At 40.5% G+C, this 21,195-nt stretch overlaps 1 protein-coding gene across 1 annotated transcript in view; it reads left to right on the top strand.

Annotated features, from left to right (window-relative positions):
• LOC112932324 (uncharacterized) overlaps window positions 1-19,102 on the top strand; it is a 148,604-nt gene extending 129,502 nt beyond the window's left edge. The window contains exon 5 of the mRNA XM_072726139.1: window positions 18,476-19,102. The gene's annotated coding sequence lies outside the window, so the exon portion shown is untranslated. The remainder of the gene's footprint in view (window positions 1-18,475) is intronic.
• Window positions 19,103-21,195: the final 2,093 nt, after the last annotated feature.

Consider the following 21,195-nt stretch of genomic DNA (forward strand, 5'->3'; position numbering starts at 1 on the left):
GATTTGTGATTTTAAAGACAAATGAATTTTTTTTAAAGATTTTATCTATTTATTCATGAGAGAGGCAGAGACATAGGCAGAGAGAGAAGCAGGCTCCATGCAGGAAGCCGGATGTGGGACTCGATCCTGGGACTCCAGGATCATGCCCTGGGCCAAAGGCAGACACTTAACTACTGAGCCACCCAGGCGTCCCATGAATTGGTTTTTTAAGCAATAACTTAATGTTTAAATTCAAAATGTTTAAAAATTCAAATAGTGTAAAAAGATATACAGTGCTAAACAAGTCTTCCTCCCTCCCTAGACTCTGACTTCTACCTAGAGGTGATCATTATTAAGAGTTATAGGGGCACCTAGCTGGCTCAGTGGGCAGAGCATGCAACTTTTGATCTTGGAGTTGTGAGTTCAAGCCCCATGTTGGGGATAGAATTTACTCAAAAAAAAATTTAAAAAAAGTTTCTTATATTTCCTTTCAAATAAATTAATGCGTATTATACACTAATTTCTGCAACTTTTTTCCTATTTAAGTGTTTTGGAGATTATTCTATATTAGTTCATGTAGATACTCTTTATTCATTTTTACTTACTTATTTACTTGTTTATTTTTTAAGATTTTATTTATTTATTTCAGAGAGAAAGTGAAAGAGCATGAACTGAAGGAGAGCGACAGAGGGGGAAGCAGACTCCCCACTGAGCAGGGAGCCCAATGGGTGCTCAAACCCTGGGATCATGACCTGAGCCGAAGGCAGATGCTCAACTGACTGAGCCACTCAAGTGCCCTCTTTATTAATTTTAAAAGCTACATATAAAGAGATATCGTAACTTATATAATCAATACTCCATTGATGGATTTATATTGTAGTCTTTTGTTATTATAAACAATTCATCTGTCTTCTTTGAAGTCTCCAAAGAATCTATTTGGTGGAACTGCATCCTAAGCCTGCAAGCCTAAACATCTCTTAGTCCTGATGGGCTTGGGAACAAATGAACCTAAGAACAGCCACTTGGAAATGAACTTGTTGATACATAGAGAAGAATCTGTGTCTGAAGAAGGTAAATATGGTGGGATGAACAGCAACAAAACTAAATTCAAAATTAATGGAATCATAAAGAGTCCCATGGGATAACCTAAGGAATTTAACCTTCTCTGGAAAGATAGCCAGAGCCATTGACTGGTTTTAAGCAGAATGATAATATAACTATACTTCTGTTTTAGAAAACTTATTATGGGGATCCCTGGGTGGCTCAGTAGTTTGGCGCCTGCCTTTGGCCCAGGGTGTGATTCTGGAGTCCCGGGATTGAGTCCCGCGTCGGGCTCCTTGCATGGAGCCTGCTTCTCCTTCTGCCTATGTCTCTCTCTGCCTCTCTCTTTCTCTCTCTCTGTCTCTCATGAATGAATAAATAAAATCTTTTTTTTATTTTTTTATTTTTTATTTTATTTTTTTTTTAAATTTTTATTTATGATAGTCACGCACAGAGAGAGAGAGAGTGAGAGAGGCAGAGACACAGGCAGAGGGAGAAGCAGGCTCCATGCACCGGGAGCCCGACGTGGGATTCGATCCCGGGTCTCCAGGATCGCGCCCTGGGCCAAAGGCGGGCACCCAACCACTGTGCCACCCAGGGATCCCAAAATCTTTTTTTTAAAAAAAGAAAACTTATTGTAATAACAATGAGAGTAGATTAAAGGGAACCAGAAAAGAGGCAGGAAGATTGGAAGGGAGGGCATTCAAGTAATCCACAAAATAATTTTTTTAAAAGATTTTATTTATTTATTTATTTATTTATTTATTTATTTATTTATTTGAGAGAGAGAGAGAGAGTGAGAGTGCACAAGCAGGTGGAGTGGCAGAGTGAACAGGAGAAGACTCTTTGCTGAGCAAGGAGCGGGACCAAGCCCCAGGACCCTAGGATCATGACCTGAGCTGAAGGCAGATGCTTAACTGACTGAGCCACCCAGGCACCCCTCAGGAAATAACTTGTGAGGATTTTAACTAGGTGACAGCAGTGGGAATGAAGAGGAGGAGATAAGATGTTAAACAACTATTAGGGAGTAAAATCTACAAAACTTTGGACTTCTTGAGTAAAAGTGTGATTGAATGAGCAGAATCTAAGATGAACACCAGGTTTCTGAGTGGGTCCACTGGTAGATAGTGGTATTAATCACCAAGACAGGAAGGAGCAAGCATAGGGAGAAAGACATTTGAATTTTGAACATTTGACCTTGACCTCTTGAGGTAGTTTTGTCCAACAGGCAGTAAGACACACAGATCTTAAAGCTCAACGACAGTGCTACATGCCAACAGCAGACGTCAACATATATTTAATAGCTGAAGCTGTGAGAATAGAATAGGTCACCTGAGGGTTACATACTCACTGATACAACAAAAGGAAGATATGGCAAAACTCTAAGAAAAGGAGGCAGATAAGTAATACATGGAGGAAGAAGAGCCAACCAAAGAAGAAACGGCCTTTTATGAACATTCAAAAATTAAATAAACTGGCACAAGGATTCAAGTAATTTTATCTTATTTGAAGCTCAAACAATTCCATATTCTAGGTAACTTAATTAAGCTCATTTAGAGGACTGACCCAAGATTTCACAGTTTTTAAATAGCAGAGCTAGGACTTTAACACTAGCCTTCCCCAAATTCCACAGATCTTCATTCTACCTTGCTGGCTGCAAATTTCTTAATGATTCGCAGACTAGCAAAGCCAAGAGAGCAGAAATAGGAAAGAAATGATACTAGTACAACCAACCTACTGCAACTCTCCGTAGTCCCATGCTTTTTACACAATAGGAAATAAGGCTCAGAGAAGTTTAAAAAACACATTACCTTAAAGCTCCAGTCTTTATTAAAACTTACCTAAAACCGCAACCCCATCCTTTAGCATTCACAGGCAAGGAGACATTAACTCTTTGTTTGCATAAGGGTCCACATACTCAGGACGTTCATAATAAAGGCATCAGAAACCAAATGGTATCTTTTCAGTACTATAATCATTAGAGAGAAAACCATTGGACTTCTTAAGGACTTGCTCTGCCCCACATAATGTTCTTTATTTTATGCAAATGAACTGGCTCAGGCAAATATTCTAGGTGGTTTTCAGGAGTATGACATGAATGAGTGTTAGAGATAGTAGATATTGGCAAACCATTTTTTATAGTGGATATTGGCAAAAGAGTATTATTATGGACCCACAAAAGTTTGGAAAATGTTTCACTATAATCTATCTTTTTTTTTTTAATTTTTATTTATTTATGATAGTCACAGAGAGAGAGAGAGAGAGAGAGAGAGAGAGAGGCAGAGACACAGGCAGAGGGAGAAGCAGGCTCCATGCACCGGGAGCCCGACGTGGGATTCGATCCCGGGTCTCCAGGATCGCACCCTGGGCCAAAGGCAGGCGCCAAACCGCTGCGCCACCCAGGGATCCCATAATCCATCTTTTTATAGTGAAAACTGTTTTACTGGAATCTCACCTGAAAGAATAGAACTTGGTCACCGAGTTTCAACAACAGATCTTGTTAAAAGAGTACATTTCTCCTGCTGCTAAGAACAGGGATTTTCTAAAAAAAAAAACTTTGATATGTATATTATAAAGCCAGGTTATGCAAGTGTGTTGCAATTGAATACATTCCAAATGTGGGTTTGAATATGATTATTTCAAGATCTCTTTATTTAGGTGTATTAGTGAGCCTGTGCAGGAGATCTCTGCCTAGAAGCTCCAACCTGTCAAAGTGGTTTCAGTTGCTCCAATTCTCTTCTCACCCCAGGTAAAATCTCAGTCCCTATGATAACTCCAGGAGCTCACCTTCTTCTTCTTCTCCTTCTCCTTATCCTTCTTTTTTAAGATTTTATTTATGTATTCATGAGAGATACACACACAGAGAGAGAGAGAGAGAGAGAGGCAGAGACATAGGCAGAGGGAGAAGCAGACTCCATGCAGGGAGCCTGATGTGGGACTTGATCCTGGGTCTCCAAGATCGCGCCCTGAGCCAAAGGCAGAAGCTCAACAGCTGAACCACCCAGGCATCCCAGGAGCTCACCTTCTTTAAAGTCTTCAAGAAAATCAATGAAGTTAGGGTAGTAAACATAGATAGAATTGATTTCATTCATTCAGAAAATATTTATTGAGTGTGAAGGCACTGAGGATATCGAGATGAATCAGAAATGGATTCTGCCCACATATAATCCAGCCTGGGGTTGGGGCTGTGGCACAGTTAATTAGCTAGGTTAAACCTAACATTTCTGTTGAGAACTTGAAGTACATGTATTTTGTGTTGTTGATCCATGGACTTTGAGGTATAGACCAGGAAACAGGTAGCATATGGCAAAGTTAGTGTTCTTTTTTATTTTTTTTCAGTGTTAGCATTCTGGAATGAAAATCGAAAAGCTTGGTTGGTATTTTCTCATTGTTGCCTGGAACTCCTCCTCTTCCTGCTCCCAGTGGAGGGGTCTTCCCCTGCAATTCTGGCAGCCCTTTCAGGATCTGGCCCCTGCGGGGTTACAGATCTTTTAGTCATCAAATAGTAACCTAACTCCATTGTGTGTTAACTTGTACAACTTTACCAGGGTGAAATGTAACTTTGCATGAATGATTTAGCTTCTCTCCCCCTTCAGGAAACAATCCCAGATGGATATAAACATGTATTTGCATAAATTCAGAAACTAGGGATCCCTGGGTGGCTCAGCGGTTTAATGCCTGCCTTCAGCCCAGGGCATGATCCTGGAGTCCTGGGATCAAATTCCACATCGGGCTCCCTGCATGGAGCCTTCTCCCTCTGCCTATGTCTCTTCCTCTCTCTATGTCTCTCATGAATAAATAAATAAAATCTTAAAAAAAATTCAGAAATTATTTAAATGCTGAACAATTGAAGTGTGCTTAATTACATTATGGATATCCTTATGATGTATTACTATGGAGCCATTAAAATGATATTTTAGGAAGATATTCACCATATGTTGTTGTAAAAATTACTTACAAAACCATAATGTGATATCATTACATTTTCCAATATACACATATATTCATGTGAATCCACAGAAAAGGATTAGAAGAATAGAAGACACAAATATTAACTGTGGTTACCTTTGAGTGGTAGAACTATAGAAGAGTTTTCTTCCTTGTGGTTTTCTTGTATTTTCCAAATTATACAAAATGTACATGTGTTACTTTCATTATTCAAAACAAATTATATTTTTAAAAAGAAAGACCAAAAAGTAGTCTAGCTCTTCCTATTTTGTAGCTTTTTTGGACAAAGAAGTTTTACCAAATTCCCCAAGGACTGGAAGGGAAGGCTATTTTAGAGACACCAACTGTGCCAACTCAAAACCTTACTCACAGAACTTGTATCAAGAGGCAAAGAAAAGCGTCACTTCCCATCCCATGTGAGGCACACTCACCAGAAACTGCAGCGAGTCTTCCTACCTCTTTTTATGTTCAAGGGTTTTAAATTATGATATCTCTGGGGCCTCATAAGCAATGCTAAAGTCTTCACCATCTCTTCCAGTGTACTAGTTGGCCATGTGCAAACAGGTCTATTGATATCCTTGGTAGTATCCCAGAGTTTCTGAGAGAGGCCAGCAATATAGGCACTATTTGGAACAGAACAGCATATGAGTCAGGAACACAGACTCTGGAGTCAGAACTTAGTCAGAATCTTAACACTAAAATTTACTAATCATGTGGCCTTGAGTACATTACTTAATCTCATTGTGACTCAATTTCTTCATCTGTCAATTATATCATAATAATGTTTACCTTATCATGTTTTTATAATGATTAAAAATGATAATGTATGTTAAGTACTAAGCACAATGTCTGTCACGTAGGAATCAGTAAATGTAAGCTATTACATTACTAAGATAAATACAATAGAGAGATAAAAATTAGTGTTATGAGATTTCTAGAAAAGGCACAATTACTCCTGGTTGAGAAGATTGCAAAAGGCTTTGTGGAAGGAGAAAATTTAGATATTCTAAGATGAAGGGGGAAAGACATTCAAGTGATGGCAGCATCAGAGCATAGAGGTGAGGAAGCTATAGAACATAGTAATGAGCAGTTTTCCTGGAGCATCATATATATGAAGAAGTCTTTAGGAAACAAGAATGCAAGCTAAACAAGTTTAAACTTAGCTTATGGATAATAAGGATATGTTTCATCTATTATAATTTTCATACCAGAATAATCTTTGTAACATTATACAGGAATCCCTTTTTTGCAATTCACCTGAGCATGTGTACAACTACCCCATTTACCCATCTCATGACCTTCCATATTGTCTATTAAAACCAAGTTTTAGGGAGGTGCTTGGGTGGTTCAGCCAGTTGAGCGTCCAACTCTTGATTTCAGCTCAGGTCGTGATCTCAGGGTTTGGGGATCAAGCCCTGCATCAGGCTCTGTGCTCAGCGTGGAGTGATTCTCTCTCTTGCTCTCTGCCCTACCCCCACACCCCAGTCCAGGTGGCTCAACGGTTTAGTGCCTGCCTTTGGCCCAGGGTGTGTTCCTGGAGACCTGGGATGGAGTCCCACATCGGGATCCCTGCATGGAGCCTGCTTCTCCCTCTGCCTATGTCTCTGCCTCTCTCTCTCTCTGTGTCTCTCATGAATAAATAAATAAATAGCATCTTTAAAAAAAAAAACAAAACAAAAAAATCTTATTAAAAAGAAGTTTTAGGGGTGCAAGCCTGACTCAGTCAGTAGAGCACATGACTCTTGATCTCGATGTTTTGAGTTCAAGCCCCATGTTGGGTATAGAGATTACATAAAAAATAAAATCATTAAAAAAAAACCCACACACACACAAACACAAGTTTTCGCCATTGGTAAGTCAGAGGATCTCCTAGTCAAAGCACAGAGTGGTTTCCTGGGGCAGGGAAGAAAATAGAAATAACAAGAGTAGGGGTAGCATGATCCTTTATTTTTATAGCTTTTATAGATATTGTAAGGCATCAGGGGTATGAAAGGAAACAAGATTGTGCTTGGTCCTGGTAAGTAGGATCATCTTTGGGATAAACATTTATTTATTTATTTTTTAAAATTTTATTTATTTCTTCATGGGAGACACACAGAGAGAGGCAGAGACATAGGCAGAGGGAGAAGTGGGCTCCCTCCAGGGAGCCTGATGAGAGACTTGATCCCAGGACTCAGGGATCACTCCCTGAGTGATCTGAGCTGAAGGCAGACACTCAACCACTGAGCCACCCAGGTGCCCCTGGGAGAAACATTTGAATGACATAAGAAGCATATGAAAAAAAACAAAACAAAACAGAGTTCAGAACAAACAATACTCTATTTCAAGATTCACTGTAAAGCTTCAGTAATGAAGACAATGTTGTACTAGTGAAAGAATAGATGTACAGATCAACAAAATAATATAGAAAGCCTGGACAAAGAACCATACATAGGTTGTCAGTTGATTTTTGACAAAGTTGCCAAGGCATTTAATGGGGAAAGAAAAGTCTTTCCAATAAATGATATTGGAACCACTGGATATATATACGGAAAAAAGAAAATTAAACCTCAATCTTCATCTCACATTATACATAAAGATTAACTCAAGAATGTCATATAGATCTAAATGTAAAAGCTAAAACAATGAAACTTTTAGAAGGAAACATAGAAGAAAAATCTTTGTGACCTCAGAACCGAAAAAGAAGAAATCATTTTAAAATCAATAATTTCAATAATTTGAACTTCATCAAAACTAAAAACTTAAGAGATATCATTAAGAAAGTGAAAAGATGGGATCCCTGGGTGGCGCAGCAGTTTGGCGCCTGCCTTTGGCCCAGGGCGCGATCCTGGAGACCCGGGATCGAATCCCACTTCGGGCTCCCGGTGCATGGAGCCTGCTTCTCCCTCTGCCTGTGTCTCTGCCTCTCTCTCTATCTGTGTGACTATCATAAATAAATAAAAATTTTAAAAAAAAAAGTGAAAAGATAGTCATAGATTATAGGAAACATTTTATGTACATCTGCCAAAGGATTTATATCTAGAATATATAAAGAGCTCTTACAACTCATTAAGAAAGGGCAAACAAGTTTTTAAAAAATGGACTGAAGGGATGCCTGGGTGACTCAGCATTTAAGCGTCTGCCTCTGGCTCAGGGTGTGATCCCAGAGTATCAGGATTGAGTCCCACATCGGGCTCCCTGCATGGAGCCTGCTTCTCCTCCCACTGCCTATGTCTCTCTGCCTTTGTGTCTCTCATGAATAGATAAATAAAATCTTTAAAAATAAATAAATAAATAAATAAATAAATAAATAAATAAATAAATAAATAAAAATGGACTGAAGACTTGGATAGACACTTCACCAAAGAAGATACATGGATAATAAGCATACAACATCACTAGTCTTCAGAGAAATGCACAATAAAACCATAGTAAGAGGGACACCTGGGTTGCTCAATGGTTGAGCATCTGCCTTTGGCTCAGGTTGTGATCCTGGGGATCCTGGGATTGAGTCCTACATCAGGCTCCCCACAGGGAGCCTGCTTCTCCCTCTGCCTGTGTTTCTGCCTCTCTTTCTGTGTCTCTCATGAATACAAATCTTTAAAAAAAAATGTCTATACAAAGACCTGTCCATGAATGTTCATAGCAGCTTTACTCATAATAGCCCCAAGATATAAATAACTCAATTGTCCATCAATAGGAAATGGGTAAACAAATTATTACATATTCATTCAACAAAATACTGAGAGATAAAAAAGAGCAAACAACATACATGTGAAAACATGGATGAATCTCAGGAAAGATCTATGTCCAAGACGTATACACTGTGTGATTCCATTTATATAAAATTCTAGAAAATGCAAACTAATCTATGGTGCAAGTCTGTTTACCCAGGTTGGAGGTAGAGAGGAGAAGATGTGTGCAAAGGGGCACTAGGGAACTTTTGGGATGATGGAAATGTTGTGTGTCTTGGTGGTAGACATTACACTGGCGTTGAAACAGTTTGAACTGTATACTTTAAATGAATGCAGTTTATTGTATGTAGATTATAGCTCGATAAGGCATGAGAGACACTAGTCATGCCAGGTGCAATGCTCAGGAGTGATAGAACACACAGATGATAAAATATTACTATTCCCTAAGCTTTACAATTGAAAATGATGTACATAATTTTCAATAAAGATAGAAGTTTATTTTCTTTATGCTGCCCCCTCCTTGTTCACTGACCCAACACATATTTATTGAGCTTCTACTAGGTGCTCATTTGACTCAACGTTGAGAGTAAAAGGCAGACAAACAATCTTCACAAGGTTCCTGATCTCACAGAGCCTACAGATCAGTGAGGGAGGTGGAAAGACCAACTATAGTTTATGAGGATGACTTCTATGGCAGAAGAATATGGGATGTCAATTAAGTACATTTGCTTGGCGGCCATGTCCTGTAGCAAGTAACATCTAAGTTCATATCTAAGAATGAGGCTTAGTTAACCCAAATAAAGCTAATTGTCACCTCAGAAATGCTCCCTTCAGAAGGGACACAAAATGGACATTCAATATGTTTGTGTGTACAAGTTTTGAATTAATGCTTCCCTAAGTAATCAATTTTTCAAAAGTTTTCAAAGTAGGGGGTAATTTATCCATGCTTTTAGATTAATACCAAAAATATGGAAGTGTGTTAACCAAAACCCTAATAGTTTTGACTGAAACCCTTACTCAATTTTGTATAGTATAACTTGTTATACTAACCTAAGTTTACATTTTAAACCTTACTACAGGTAGTGTAATTATAGATTCACACATTATTTACTGCAAAATAATCTAATACAATAAATTACACAGTCAAATCAGAAAAAAAGAGAAATAGTCTACATATGAGATATAGTAAAAGGTCAAATCTATTTCCTACTCTAAAAGAAAGTAGAGGGTAATTCCTAATAAAGAGTATTATGCCCACCTTACAGTGTTTGGAACCCTTTGGGATGGTTTTGCATTTGGCACATTGATTGGGAGAGCTATCTGCAACCAGAAGTTAGGATCAGAGGTACTAAATGCTTTTCAATGATTGGGACAACCCCTTACATATAAGAATTACTCTGCCCCCAATGCTAATAGCATCCTCAATGAGAAATACCATCAGAAGGTCTCCAGAGCCCTTTCCAGCTCTTAAAGTTTGTTGGTGGATTTTACTCATTCATCTGAAATGGCATTGTTTTAACAAGAAGACAAAATCAGCCAACTAGGCATCTGTGATTAATTTTATGTATCGATCTGGTTGGGTCACGGTGCTCAAATATATGATCAAACAATATTCTGGTTGCCGGACGCCTGGGTGGCTCAGTGGTTGAGCATCTGCCTTTGGCTCAGGGCGTGATCCCGGAGTACCAGGATAGAGTCCCACATGGGGCTCCTGCATGGAGCCTGCTTCTCCCTCTGCCTGTGTCTCTGCCTCTCTCTCTCTCTCTCTCTCTCTCTCTCTCTCTCTCTCTCACGAGTAAATAAATAAAATTAAAAAATATATATATTCTGGGTGCTTATGTAAGGGTGCTTTGGATGACACTAACATTTAAATCAATGGACTTTGAATAAAGGAGATTGCCCACCATAATGTGGGTGGACCTCAACCAATCATTTGAAGGCCTGAATAAAATAAAGACTTTCCTCCCAGAAGTGAGAGGGAATTTTGCCAGCAGGTGATCTTTGAACTTGAACCGTAGACTTTGAATTCTCAAGTCTCCGTTAGTGAGTGGACCAATTCCTTAAATCTTCACCCTTCTCCTTTATTTCTATCTTTCTCTATATTGGTTTCATTTATCTGGAGAACCTTGACTGATACAGTATTCTTATTCTTGGGCATATGATTTACAACATGTAGAATGGAGAAACAAAGTTATCCACATTACCACATTTGCCATGTTATCTCATTTACCCCGGAGATGGATAGATGGATAGCCATGGTTTCATTAATGCACACCTCAAATCTTAAATATTTCAAGTATGTGCATTTTAGAATGCCCCTGAGCATTTTACTGAGCATCTTTCCTCTGCACATTTAAACTTCTGTGCACTTTGAGGAGCGCTTTTAACCTCATATGCACATAATCCCTATGTTTCTGATTCACTTACACTTAACAAAATTCTCATCTAGCAATTGTTGCTATGAGCCTTCTGGATGCTTGAACTTAGCTCCATCAAGTCTTTGTTCTAAAAACCAGAAGTTACCTTTTCTATCGAAATAAAATAAAATAAGAACCCAAGTTGGAATAAACAGTAGGTACAATTTCTAATTTAGTTCCTATTTCCTTTTTAAAAGCATTTATTGTTACTCATATTCATTTGGAAAAAAACTGCTGTGTACCTTAAACCTATTCAAGGTTCTCTCACAGACACTTTAAAATACATACATATCTTCAAACCCAAAGCAGGAAGTAATTTTTGTATAAAGTATATTTGTATTAAGTATATTTCTTTCCGGGCCTTGGTTATATGCATCAATGGCAAATTATTAGTGTCAAGTTCAGTGAATCCAAGCGTAATCTGTTTTAGAGGGGTTTTTTTTTTGTTTTGTTTATTGTTTCCCTTTAAGTGCCTCATGTTATTTTGCAAAGTCCATGTAATTTAATCTAATTATCCTTTCAACAGAAAACATCCCTGATGTTGCCTTATTCCAACACAAAGAGCACTATCTGATCCAACAAACTAATGCTCCTGAGACATCATACAATAACAAACCAATATGAACACGGGAAAAAGGAAAACCAAATACTCACAAAGAGAATTAGAAATGCAGTTTTGCACTTCGAAGGGACTAACCTCACATTTCTTTTAAACATCAGATCTCAGGGCTGTTTGTTAGGGCTGGCTTTAACTTGTAGATAGTGGCGAATTTCTTAAGCTTGCTTAACAATTTTTCAGATAATGTAAAGGTTACAAATGTTAAAAAATAAATAAATAAATAAAACCCCACACTCCTTTTTCTCTGGCTTTGACAGCTTAAGTTTTATTTCAGTATTGCACATTTATCTGTAAAATTCCAGACTCTAAGATAATGACAGTTAGTTAACCCAAGAATAACTGTAGTCTATTTTTCAGAGAATTAAGCACACATTATGAACCATGCACCAGACAAAACTTGATCTTCCAACAGTAGTGTACATAATGCTCCAAATCAAAATTAGATACAGAAGTGTTCTTTTCAGGGAATGAATGAGAATTGGGCTATTTAAAATAAACTCACTTATCTGATTGCTTTCTAAATTAAAATAACCTTTTTCTCTTAACCTCAAAGTAAGGTATGCTTATTACTAGAAATACAGAGAAGTAGAAAGAAAGAAAGAATACATGCAGGTCAACCCACCCAGGGATAAACATGCTGATGACACAGTAGGAAGCCATCGGTACAAGGTTGAAGAGTTCAACACACATAGCTAGGCTGTGTGCGGTCATACCCAACTCCAGCACTTAACAACTCTGTGCTGAGCTAGTAATTTTATTTCTCCACTTCATCTTCCTCCATCTGTAAAATAGAGGAGCAAGGATGTTGTGAGGATTAAATGAAATAAATCGTAGTGTGCCTTGCATGTAGCAAGGCTTTGATGTATGTTAATTATTAGTTCCACTTTTTATTTTATTTTGAAGATTTTATTTATTTATTTATTCATGAGAAACAGAGAGAGAGGCAGAGACACAGGCAGAGGGAGAAGCAGGCTCCCTGGAGGGAGCCCCAATGTGGGACCTGATCCTGGACTTGGGATCACGCCCTGAGCCAAAGGCAGATGCTCAACCGCTGAGGCACCCAGGCGTCCTTCAAATAAATAAAATCTTTAAAAAAGCAAACCAGGGCAGCCCCAGTAGCTCAGCAGTTTAGTGTCGCCTTCAGCCCAGGGCCTGATCCTGGAGACCCGGGATCGAGTCCCACACCAGGCTTCCTGCATGGAGCCTGCTTCTCCCTCTGCCTCTCTCTCTCTCTGTGTCTCTCATGAATAAATAAATAAAATCTTTAAAAAATAAAAAATAAAATAAATAAAATAAAATAATAAAAAAGCAAACCAGCAATGTAAACATATTTGAAAACACTAAGACAAAAAGAATTTTAAAAGTTGAACTAGGGACACCTGGTGGCTCAGCAGTTAAGCACCTGCCTTGGCCCAGGGCGTGATCCTGGAGTTCAGGATCAAGTCCCACATCAGGCTCCCCACATGGAGCCTGCTTCTCCCTCTGCCTGTGTCTCTGCCTCTCTCTCTCTATCTGTGTCTCTCATGAATAAATAAAATCTTTTAAAAAAAGAAGTTTATTTATTTGAGAGGGAGAGAGCATGCACATGCGCACACCAGTGGGGACAGGGACAGAGGAGAGGGAGAAGCAGACTCCCTGCTGCAGGGAGCACAACCCCAGGCTCAATCCCAGAACCCCAAGATCTTAACCTGAGCCAAAGGCAGATGCTTAATTGACTGAGCTACCCAGGGGCCCTGGGACATTCCTGGTTTTGATTTACATTTGAAAAGGGCCCTGAGAGTCTCAGAAGATAATCACTTCTAATCACAATTACCTTATTCTTCATACTGTTTTTTCAAGATTGTATAAGGAGAAAATTGCATATAAAATGATACTATTTTTAAAATCAAGGCTGGTGATTTTTAAAACGAGCAATCTTTTATTTCAAAAATCAAAATTAATTTATCATTTAACCATTTTCCATGCAATAATGTTTCAAGCTATTCCACACATATTGTCTTATTTAATGCACACACAAAACTCTTTGGAAAGACAAGACATCAGAATTATGTCCATTTTTTTGAGCTAACTCTTCCCTTACACTAGTAACAGACCATTGTCATTTGCATTTGCCCTTGAAGACTATCTTTAGTTTTGGGGAGAAATAAAATTACATGTCTATCTGCTCAACACTAAAAGCTAAAAATTCCACCTTCTTCTCCTCCTCTGTTCCCTATCTTATTTTGAGATAACACCATCCAGGAAGTCAGCCTGACTCTAAACCTGAGTCATACTATGCCTCTCTCTTCACTCCTCACATTCCATGAATTACTGAGTCTTGTTGGTTATATTTCTTTTTTTTCTTCAAGATTTTATTATTTATTTATTTATTTATTTATTTATTTATTTATTTATTTATGAGAAAGAGAGCACAGGCACGCAGTGGGGCGGTAGGTATTGGTGGCGCTGAGGAAGAGGGAAACAGACAAGCAGACTCTGTGCTGAGGGCAGAGCCCAAAATAGGGCTCAATCCCACGACCCTGATATCATACCCTGAGGTGAAACCAAGAGTTGGACACTCCGCTGATTGAGCCACACAGGCGCCCTGGTTATATTTCTTAAATACCTCTGGAAACAACCCTTACTTTCCACCCATCTTCTTTGGCATTGCCTTAGATCTAGGTTTCCTGTGTTGTGGTCACCTTGGAGCTCACTTCCCTGTCTCCAGCCTTACCCACTGATGTCTGCAAAAGAGAAAACTCTTTGGCCACCCATTACATACAGACCAATGGCATTTCACGATCTGGCCCCTTCCAAAGGAACAAGATATCTATTTACAAACTGTATACCCAAGTATTAAAGTGATGCTGTGGAATATTCCTCTCCAGTGACTAAAATACAAATGTCCACTCATTAGGGCACTTTCTTCCTGTTATCAAGGAAACCAGAAAGTTGAAGTGGTAATCATAAGGTAGTACTTAGTAAGCAAAAGCACTGTATAATCACTAGGGAAATTGTATGCAGACTATAATTGATCTCAAAAAACTTTCCCTCATCCACAATAGAGTGTGCTTTTTTAGTGTTTGGAAGACGGCATTTGCATCCACTGGATTATCTCTGCCTCACAGACTTCATTAGGGAAACTCTGACAAAAATTTATTTTCCAAGCTAATTCCCACCTCCTCATGAAGACTTCACATATTTCCACCTAGTTAAGATTATTTGCTGTCCTACCTGTCCTACCTATAGAACTATAGGTACAGTCCTATAGTACTATACAGTCCTATAGAACTGTAATCTGTGTTGAATATTTCTACTGAAGGATTTGTTAGTATTTTTAGCACTAAAAAAGATTTATGAAGGTTCGTTCCTTCTAGAAAGCTGCAAGTGTTAGTGACTAAAAGGACCAGCACTTGGGTCAACCAGATCTGGGTTTGAATTCTGATTACTTCACTTACTTGTTGAATGGCCTTTGTCTAGTCCCTTAACTTCTCTGGACTATACAGTTGCCTTATCTGTAAAATGTAGACAAAATGATCCTAGCTTCATAGAGTCATTGAGAGGATTAAACGTCAAGCTTCATGGAAAGCACTTTGTACAGTACTAGACCAATGGAAAACACTCAATAAAGTAGATCTTACTTATCATGTTTGCATTCAGTGTGGCGGTGAGGAATCCTCTGTCTAGGGTAGGACCCATTATAAAGCCTTGCTTTTATTCTTAGTGATTTATCTACTTTGGAAAGCAAGTATATTTTCTCTTTTAAAATATTTTGTGGAGTGCCTGGGTGGCTCAGTAGGTTGGGCGTCTGCCTTCAGCTCAGGTCGTGATCCCAGGGTCCTGGGATTGAGCACCACATCGGGCTCTCTGCTCAGTGGGGAGTCTTCTTCTCCCTCGCTCTCTGCCTGCTGCTCCCCTTGCTTGTACTTTTTTCCTGTGTCAAATAAAATATTAAAAAAAATTTTTTTCCATTATTTAGTGAGCAGACTTTCTAAGACAGCTAGAAATACCCGTTTGGCTTACCTCTGTCTCCCCTACCTGACTATAAGTTACTAGAGGAGAGGAATGAAGTTTTAATCATTTTTGAATTCCTAGCAATGCCTGGCAAACAACAGGTACTTAAAGAAAATGTTTACTGAATAAATAGATAAACATCTAGAAACTATTTATGAGCCATTTCTCATTTTATCATCTAGACCAGTGGTTCTCAAAGTGTGATCTTTGAATCAGCAGCATGGACATCACCTTGAGTTTGTTAGAAATGCACATGGAGTTCTATGTCTTGATTAGATATAGATTATAGGAGTATGCCTATGTCAAAACTCATCAACCTGGGGATGCCTGGGTGGCTCAGTTTGCTAAGCATCCGATTCTTGATCTCAGTTCAGGTCTTTTTTTTTTTTTTTTTTCTTTATTTATTTATGATAGAGAGAGAGAGAGAGGGAGGCAGAGACACAGGCAGAGGGAGAAGCAGGCTCCATGCACCGGGAGCCACAGGCAGAGGGAGAAGCAGGCTGCATGCACCGGGAGCCCGACGTGGGACTTGATCCCGGGTCTCCAGGGTCAGGATCGCGCCCTGGGCCAAAGGCAGGCGCCAAACCGCTGCGCCACCCAGGGATCCCCTCAGTTCAGGTCTTGATCTCAGGATCATGTGTCCAAACTCCATGTTGGGCTCCATGCATGGAGCCTTCTTAAAAAAAGAAACACCTCATTGAACGGTATTCTTAAGTGAAATACTAACAAAAAGTTAAAAAAAGTATTGCCATTTTAATTCCTTCTGATAAGTCTTATCAGCAGGAGATTTTTTTGCATGGCAGTCTTAAGATGGTCTACAAGGTCCTGTGAGATCTGATCTCCTACCTACTTTTCTAGACTGAACTGTTACCGCTGCTCCTGTCACTTTTTCAGTCCTTCACCAGCAATGATCTTTCAGTTTCCCAAAGGCATATATTTCTATCCTGCCCCAGGGCCTTTGCACATGCTGTTACCACTCCCTAGGAATGTTTCTCCTTCCTCCCTTTCACCTGTTTAAATCCCGTTCCTCTGGGGCAGCCCGGTGGCTCAGCAGTTTAGCGCAGCCTTCAGCCCAGGGCCTGATCCTGGAGACCCGGGGTTGAGTCCCATGTCGGGCTCCCTGCATGGAGCCTGCTTATCCCTCTGCCTCTCTCTCTCTCTCTCTCCCTCTCTCTCTGTGTCTCTCATGAATAAATAAATAAAATCCTTTAGAAAAGTTAAAAAAAAAAATCCCATTCTTCTTTCATCTCTCATCTTCTGTCTGTTCCTCAGAGAATCTGTGTGATTATATGGATAATGTTTGTTTCCCCCACTAGGCAGTAAACTCTGTGACAGTAGGAAAGTGTCTGGTTTTGCTTGTTATCAGGTATTCCCAACACCTAGAGTAGTGTCTAAACATAGTGGGTAATCAGCAAATGTCTATTAAATGCATAAGACATTTGGCAAGGAGGTTAGATAATGTTCCTTTTTCATTATATACTTACTTAAATTACAAAGTAATACAGGCTTATTATAAGAAATTCAAACAATAGAGAAGCATGTAAAGAAAAAAATGAAACTCTTTCTCCATCAATCCTATTTTCCAGATATAACTACTGTTAATGTTCTTCAGGATTTTCTTCTTCTAAGCATATATAATCAAATTCAGTCTTTTTTTTGTATTTTTTTAGAGTGAAAATGCAACCCACTCTACTCCTTATTCTGTGACTTGTTTTTTCCACATCTCATCAATAATTGGATTTTTTAAACATCATTTTTTAATATTTTATTATTTTATTTATTTAATTATGAGAGAGACAGAGAAAGAGGCAGAGACATAGGCAAAGGAAGAAGCAGGCTCCCTGCAGGGAGTCTGATGTGGGACTTGATCCCAGGACCCTAGGATCACGACCTGAGCCAAAAGGCAGACGCTCAACCACTGAGCCACCCAGGTGCCCCTAACGTCATTTTAAATTTTGTTTATTATTATTTTTTAAAGTAGGCTCCGGGGATCCCTGGGTGGTGCAGCGGTTTGGTGCCTGCCTTTGGCCCAGGGCGCGATCCTGGAGACCCGGGATTGAATCCCACGTCGGGCTCCCGGTGCATGGAGCCTGCTTCTCCCTCTGCCTGTGTCTCTGCCTCTCTCTTTCTCTCTCTCTCTCTGTGACTATCATGAATAAATAAATAAAATCTTTAAAAAAAAAAAAATAAAGTAGGCTCCACACCCAGCATGGAGCCCAATGTGGGGCTTGAACTCACAACCCTGAGGTCAAGACCTGAGCTGAGATCAAGAGTCGGACACTTAAATGAGCCATCCAGGCATCCAGGTAGCATAATTTTTTTAAAACTAGGAAAAAAAAATAATTATTTTTGTTTGGGGGAATAAAAATGATCAACCAGGAGAGAACAAAGTGCATGTGTGATCCGAGTGGCCTAGTGGAGAGAGGCACAAGATAGCGACTTCCTAAGTGTAGGTCATCATAATGGTGAGTACAGGTGGGGACCCAGACGTGCCCAGTCCCTTCAGGAAGTTGATCCCTAAATCTTCAAACCCAAAGAGGGACTGCTAGAGCTCAGCCTGGGGCTAGGAAGGCCCAGACAGTGGGCTGTGGGCTGCCCCCAGAGATGCCCTCCCTGTACTAGTGCAGCAGCCCGGGCTGCAGATTCCACGCGATCAAGGAGGACAAGGCCAAGGAAGGCTACTGCACTGCTGTTTGGGAGACCAGCTGCTACATGCCAGTACCCACCCTTCCCCTGGGTTTGCTGCAACCCCGTCATGAAAAGCACCCAAGTTCCTTTCTCTTTTTCTCCCCTGGTTCTGTCAGTTGTCATAGTCCTGGAGAAGGGGCTCTGTGAGGGATCAGAAGTGATTCTGGAAGTTCGTTAGAACCCTGCGAGAAGGGCCAGGCGGTCTTCTTGCTGCTGAGTCCTGGAGAGAAGCAGAACGACAAACCTGTCACTGTGTCTGCCCTGGCAAGGCAAGAAGGCAGGTCTGGCTGCAGAGACCCACAGCCCGGCAAGCCAGAGCAGAGCTGTGCCTGCCTTAGGTGAGCCCTTTGCTTCCTAGTGAGAGAACTATGAAGAAACTGAGCCAGAAGAACCTCTTGCTTTGGCAGATCACTGCAGGGAATTCAAAGCTGCCCAGTAACTGCCCCGGAGAGCACGAGAGCATGCCCTGAGGTGGTGTTTTGTCCTGTAGTACTGGCCCAGGGCTGCTTCCACAAGCTCACTGTCTGGTCTTCTAGGAAGTTCTTTGAAAAATTCAGTCATGGGGACATCTGGGTGGCTCAGTGGTTGAGCATCTGCCTTGGGCCCAGAGCGTGATCCTGGAGTCCTGGTATCGAGTCCTGCATCTGGATCCCTGCAGGGACTGCTTCTCCCTCTGCCTCTCTCTGTGTATCTCTCATAAATAAATAAATTTAAAAAATGAAAAAAAGAAAAAGAAAGAAAAATTCAATCATGGTTATCCTTTTGGTTTTTCTTTTCTAGTAATAAAATCCATGCTCTGTGCAGACAATTGTAAAACGGCAGGAAGATACAAAAAAAAATTTTAATGACTCATAACCCATTACCCTAAGATGGCTTCTAAGTATCTTCATGTATCTGTTCCATTGTCTATAAAGAGCTGTAATATGTTTCTTTCTTTTTAAGTTGGTTTCCTGTGGGATTTTTTTTTCACTATGCTTTTTAAATGACAATGTGAATAATATTAAATGATCCCATGTATTATGCCAGGTACTGCACTAGGGGCATTAAATAAATTACGAAGTAGATATCACTATTATCTCATTTCAGAGACGTAGTACCAAGTTTTGGAGATGTTCAGTTTCAATCCAAGGCCCCAGGGGTCCTGCAGGTGGGGGCTGAGCTGGCAACCTGCCTCTCGGGCTCCCCCTCCCATCAGAGCTCTCCTCCAGCCCTCTTCACCGAACACTCCTAGCTCTCCATCTGCGCTGCTTTGCTTGCCAGAGGCCTTTCCTGCCCCCTTCAGGGAGCGTCCCTGAAATGCAGGTGCTAGAGACGAAGGAGCCACTTCCAGCCAATGCTGGAAGGGCCAACCGGTGAAGACTACACAAGGGGTCCGAGGGTGAATTATCATATTTTAATACCTGTATGGAATAATCCTTTTCTACTGAAATTTCGTGCAGTTCTCTAAGTAAGATACAGACCCATGGAAGCTAGAAAAAATTGCCTCAAATCATGCAGCAGCTCTGCAGGAGATGCATTCATCCCTGCCTCAACAAACCTCTAAGTACTAGGGTCCCTCTGTTGTGGGCTGGGGCCCAGGCCCCAGGAAAGCAGTTCATTTCACAGGGCCTCTGGATACATCACAGAGATTTAAAGATGGCGACCTCTCCACGTGGTAGTTTTTCAGAAGTGGAAAACTCTGTCTAAGACAGAGGTCAGCAGACTTTTTCAGTGAAAGACCAGGTATCAAATATTTCAGGCTTTGAGAACCAAATACCTCTGTCAGCTCCGCTATCGTGGCACAAAAGAAGCCATAAATAATATGTAACAGGAATGGCTGTGTTCCATTCTAATTTTATTTACCAAAAGGTGGCCATCAAACATTTGACCCATAAGCAGGGTTAGACTGACGAAAGGCAGGAAGAGAAAGGGAAAGGTGGGAAGAGTCCTTCCAAAGGGCAAGAGAGGAAATCCCTCAACCTTTCAGGCAAGTCCAGCTGGTTCCCCCTGGGGCTTCAGATGCTCACTGAGAGCTTGTCTCTGTCAGAGTTTGTCAATTCCTCAAGGAGTGCTAGAATTGGTCCACCAAAGGAAAGTCCTGAGAAATTTCTGGAGAATCCAGGGAGCGCAGCAACTGGCCAAGTCTCTCCACCAAATGCAGAGTCCACCAAATGTGGAGTGACCCAATCAGGTTGAGGCCAGCGGCTCAGGCCGTGAAAGAATTCACCCAAGCAAAGGATGTAGAAATTTATTGAATACACTGCAAGGGGACAGCAGGCAGGACAGCAAAGGAGAGACTGTCTGCCAGGTGCTGGGTGGTTGCAGTGAAGGGGGAGGTATGGGAACCTATGGGATTTTCCTTTTTTGGTGCCTAATGCCCAGGTGTAAGTCACCCATCAGTCAGCTAGGGCTTATTAGGGTTAGAGATGGATCACCTAATGGGCCTGTTTGAGTCAGCCTGGTCATCACTGTGGGCCCTTTTACCACACTCAGGTTTCCATTGCTCACATTGGTTGCCTAAAAGCAACCTCTACAAGCTGCAATTTGTCAACCTCTGCTTTTATGGTTCAAAAAAGTCTTCCCTAAAGACACCTAGATTTAGATATTGGATAGATTATAATTTATATGCAAATCACTTAAATTTTAGAGCACAAGTTCATTTCTGGGGAGTTGACCTGTTTTCTTCAGTGGTGTGGGAATATAATCATTCAACTATTAATCTAAAATCTTGGGGAATGGGCGGCCTGGGTGGCTCAGCAGTTTAGCACCGCCTTCAGGGCATGATCCTGGAGACCCAGGATGAGTCCTGCATTGGGCTTCCTGCATGGAGCCTGCTTCTCCCTCTGCCTGTGTCTCT

Source organism: Vulpes vulpes, chromosome 11 (genome assembly GCF_048418805.1).
Source record: "Vulpes vulpes isolate BD-2025 chromosome 11, VulVul3, whole genome shotgun sequence".
NCBI classification, from domain to species: domain Eukaryota; kingdom Metazoa; phylum Chordata; class Mammalia; order Carnivora; family Canidae; genus Vulpes; species Vulpes vulpes.